Below are 4,983 nucleotides of genomic sequence, written 5' to 3' on the forward strand. Positions count from 1 at the left end.
AGTTCTGAAGCTGCGATCCTACTAAGGATCGTTCCCTGTGTGCCCCTAAAGTGTCCCTGGGTGTGTGTCCAGGTCCTCCCCTCCAGCCACTGCCCTGAGTTCTTATTCTTTCCAGGTTTGTCCTTGTCACGGCCCTGGGGGCCGCCTCAGCCCTTCCAGAGTGAGGATACAGCAAGAGTACAGGCCTGGCACACAGTGGGGGCTTGTTGAGTCCCTAGAATGTGACAATGAACATAAAAAAACCAACTCTGCCTTTGCTTGCAGCCCAAGGCTTCCTGCCAGTCATCCATGTTGCCCCCCCCCCACACAGGGCCTCTTTGAGGGACCCAGGAATGGGGCTCTGAGGCCATCGTGCAAACCTCCACCCATGTAAGTCTTTGATTTTTATCACCTCCTCTGTTCATCCTCACAACTGTCTGTCTTTAGCCCGATACACCCATGCCACCTCACACTTGCAGCTCTCTGTCCCAGAGGCTCCCGGACGGCACACACCATCTACCTGGGAATGCCTGGGGTCCTCCCACCTGTCCAGCCCTGAGCCCAAGTGGTTGAGGACCATGTTGAGCGGGATACCCACCAGGGCATAGAAGACACAGAAGATTTGCCCTGCCTCTGTGCTGGGAGCCAGGTTCCCATAGAGTACATGTCAGGGTGGGGGTGGAGTCCAGAAATGCCTCCTGCCAGCTCCCCCTCCCCCCATCCTCTGGGGGAGGAGGAGTTCTCTGTTCACCTGGACCCTCATTCTATCCTCTACTAGAACAATCTCTACTTATAGAAGGCTCTTCCATGATGCCGCCTCCGTGAAGCCCTCCTGGCTGCCACCCTCTGCCTCCCTGCCAGGCACGCTTAACTGAACGGAAGGGAGGCCTGTGTGAGGCTGGGGTGGATGGAGGGGGTGCTCTCCTGTTACCACATCTCCCCTGGATGCTAGGATGTCACCTGCAGCTTTGAGGGACAGTCCCTCTGTACAAATGGCCTCCCTCTTCAGATACCTCTACTATATTTCTCCCAGAGAGAACTTTGTGGTCGGCGGCCAGCCTCACAGCATCAGACACACCAGGACCAGCTCTCGGCTGGCCAGGCAGGACTGAGGACAGGAGAGGGGCCCATACTTGCCTTCCAACGGCCCAGCCCTTCAGGAGTGAGGCTCACCAGGGAGGTGAACCCAGCCCCTCACTGCAGATATGCCTGCTTTGCTGCTTTTTCCGTTCCTGTCCCACCGTGTCCAGTCAGTGCTTCCTGTGTCATCATCTGGATAAACAGCATCCATCCTTGTCCTAGTGGTAGGAAGGATCCCAAGCTGAGCAGTGCCTAGGGAGGCCTCTCTCTCCCGGCCCCTTTACCTGTGGTGGTGACCACCATGCCTGCCAAGAAGAAACTGCTCCCAGACTTCCAGTCACGGGTTGGTAGAGTTGTTGCTGGGGTTCACATCTTTTTCCCAGGCGTCCAGGATGCCCTGTAGGGGTGGCGTAGTCAGGAGGGGAGTTAGTGGTCACTGAGTGCCAGTCTCGCCAGGCTCTCAGGAGGATGCTTTTGCGTGCTTAAGTTTACTAAGTCTCTTAAGTGATGTCATTTCTGCCTCACAGAAGGGAACACGAAAGACCTGAGTGGCTAAGACACTTGCGAAGTGGCCAAGGGTTGACCAAGGTGTGGCTCTAAGAGAGCCAGTGGAGGTGTTTCTGGTGACGAGGAAGATGACACACAGTGAGGACAAGGTGCGGTTAGGGTTGGATACTTCTGGAAGAGAGCTGGTGGGGAAGGTGGAGCCTGGGTACTCCCTCCCTTGGCTATGAGGTGGGAAGCCCCGAGAGTTTTCCTGGGCATCTAGAGAGCTGGCTACTTTGCTCCCTGGCACTCTTCAGTGAGCACAGCCCATGCGTGCAGAAGAAATTCCGTCAGGGGCCCAGGAAAGGTTGTGTGTGCTCTGTGGTGTGTTGTCTGTCCGTGCTGTGTGTTGTATGGGTGTGCACGCTCTGTGTTTGTGTTTTGCGTTTCTAGGTCAGGAACCTTAGTAGGTTCAAGCCTGATCCCTCAATGCCTCATGGGGAATGGACAGGATCCTTCTCCCCAACTCAAATCCTCTTCCGCTTTAACTGGGAACTGGGCAAGGTCAGATCTGTCTAGTTACCTGCAGCATTACAAAGGTAGGACGCTATTGGGAAGCATGGCTCCTTTTCCCACATCCATTCCTGTGGGAACTGATTTGCACACCCTGGGTGGAGGCTTCCTGGCCCTCTCTTGGGCAGGAACTAGTTTCTTAGGGTGTGGACTTTCACTTCCTCTTTCCCACACATGCGGAGAGCTCAACCAGACGTTCCGGAGCATGTCCCCTCCCTGGAGACCCCTACTCTTGGGGACAGCATTTGTCCAAGTCCCTGGCTATCCCTCCTGTACTTGTAGGCCCTCTACCCTGTAGAGAAGAATCTCTGGCCTCGATAAAGCTCGGAGCATGTGTGACTGGCCTCAAGTGGCTGTGACATCATTGTCTCTGACAGTCCAATGGCGGAGGAGGAAAGAAGCCGGCATAGAAGCTTCCACTTGGAGCATTGTTTGAACGCTACACTCAGCGCCATTATGTCCCAGTGTGTGAGTTCCCCAGGGACTGGGTTCCCTCAAATGTTACACTAGCATGGCTCTGCCTCCGGGCGCCATCCGCCCTGTCCCGAGACTGAGGACGTCGAGGGGCACGTATTCCCCTATCTTTCCTAGTGAGTCCCTGGTGCTAGGCCCCTTTGGGCTGCAGTCAGGCCTACACCCTGCTGCTTGAGTGTGGAACCAGTTTGAGCCTGTCCACCTGTCTGTCCACTGCTCAACTGGTTTTACCTCCATGCCGAGGCTGAGGCAGGAGAAGGTTTGAGATGTCCCTGTCTCTGACTAACCCCTGGGATGTTGGGGCACCTGAAGGTGAATCTCACCCCTGAGTAACTCTGTATGTGCAGAGTGTGTCCTGAGGAGCAGGGACAGGGCTCTGCTGAAGTCTTATCTCGTAGACAAGTTGCTCTTGGTCCCAAGAGTTGTCTCAGGCCCTCATCTCCTAGTGGCCTCACTCAGTTCCTGTGTCAGCAGGTCTCAAACTTGATTCCCTAACAAGTTCTCAGGTGCTGCTGCTGCTGCTGCTGCTGCTGCTGGTGGTGTTGGTGGTGTTGGTGGTAGAGGTGGTGGTGGTGATGGAGGTGGTAGTAGTGGCGGAGCATGTATTCCTGCACATATGTGCATGTGCGTGTACATGTGTGTGCATGCATGTGTGTGTGTGCATGTGTGTGTGCATATGCGTGTGCATGTGTGTGTGCATGTGTGCGTGTGTGTGTATGTATGTGTGTGTGTGTGTGTGTGTGTGTGTGTGTTTACATTTGCAGGAACAATATGCCATGGTGTGTGAGGAAATCAAAGAGCATTTTTTAGGGGGGGGAGATTGGTTCTCTCTTTTTACTATGTGGTGTCCAGGGTTTAAACTCAGTTCATCGGGCTTGATGGGAAACCCCTCTGTCTGCCGAGCCATCTCGCTTGCCCCGCACCTGGATGCTTAATGCGCTTTCAGGGCATTAAAGTCAGGTCCTCATATTTGTAGGACAAGAACTCAGCCGCCTTCCCAGCCCCACACGTGCCCTTTCTTTTCACAGGACCGTTGAGGACATTTAAGTTAAGCGACTCAGTTAGAGGTCCAGCTGTAGACGAGAGACAGGCTCTGGACTAGGTTTCCTCAGGCTTCAGTTCTCACCACACTCTGTCCCCAAACAGGAACCAACAACTTAGTGGTGGTTCTGAACCTGCCATGGACTCCTCCACCCACCTCCCTACATCAGGCCCCATCTTTCCTTATTCCCTCACCAGAATGAGCTTCCCCAGGTCCTGCTGGTCCAAGCACATGTAGTTCTCTAGGAAGAGCAACTTTTCCAGCTGGAGCTGGTCCTTGGATTGAGCCTCTGCTTGTTTCTCCAGCAACTGGAAAACGGCGGCTCCAAGCGGTGGGTAGCAGACGCAGGCTATAAACAGGGGCAGTACCAGGCCACCCCAACAGCTGCAGAGCCCAGCATGTGGCATGGGGCAGCCAGGACCCTGCAGGAGCTGTCAGGGTGGCTATAAAGAGAAGGGAGAAGAGGTGGGGGTCTCTGCTACTGCCCACCCTGTCCTCCGCTGCATAGGTGTCTGCAGCAGGGGAGTATGTTTGAATAATGTGGTGTGCAAACAGGCCTGCCATCCCCCACTGGGCCTTACTATTCTATACACAGCAGCAAAGGCAGCACATCCCTGGGCCCCTCAGAGACACCCACCAGCCTCTCCTGAGCTCATCTGCTCTCCTCTCTCTCTCTTGCACACACACACACACACACACACACACACACACACAGAGAGAGAGGAGAGAGAGAGAGAGAGAGAGAGAGAGAGAGAGAGAGAGAGAGAGAGAGAGAAAATATAGATTAGGGCTTATAGAGGAAACATGAAACATTTGCCTTTTGACTCTAATTTATTATGATCCAGTAGAATTCCATTGTGTATGTGTATTATACCACGTTTCCTTTGCCCATCTATCTGCTGCTGGTTCTGAGTCTTAGTTGTGAACAGCGGGGTGGACATACTTCTCTGAACATGTCCCATACTTAGGGTTTCTATTTTTGTGAAGAGACACCATGACCAAGGCAACTCTTATAAAGGAAAACATTTCGTTGGGGCTGGCTTACAGTTTCAGAGATTCAGTCCATTACCATCATAGCAGGAAGCATGGCAGTGTGTAGGCAGACACGGCGCTGGAGAAGGAGCTGAGAGTTCTACATCCGGTTCAGTAGGCAGCAGGAAGTGAATGCCACACTAGAGCTGGCTTGAGCATTAGAGAACTCAAGGCCCACCATTTGAGACCTGAAACCCACTTCCTTTAATGAGGCCACACCTACTCCAGAAAGACCACACCTCCTAATAGTGCCACTCCCAGTGGGAGCCATTTTTATTCAAACCACCACATGGATATAACCACATGCATTGACTAAT

General features: G+C 53.6%; 1 pseudogene; it reads right to left on the bottom strand.

Annotated features, from left to right (window-relative positions):
• Positions 1 to 406: 406 nt before the first annotated feature.
• Positions 407 to 4,041, bottom strand: LOC116898398 (annotated as a pseudogene).
• Positions 4,042 to 4,983: the final 942 nt, after the last annotated feature.

Source organism: Rattus rattus, chromosome 4 (assembly GCF_011064425.1).
Source record: "Rattus rattus isolate New Zealand chromosome 4, Rrattus_CSIRO_v1, whole genome shotgun sequence".
Classification (NCBI taxonomy): domain Eukaryota; kingdom Metazoa; phylum Chordata; class Mammalia; order Rodentia; family Muridae; genus Rattus; species Rattus rattus.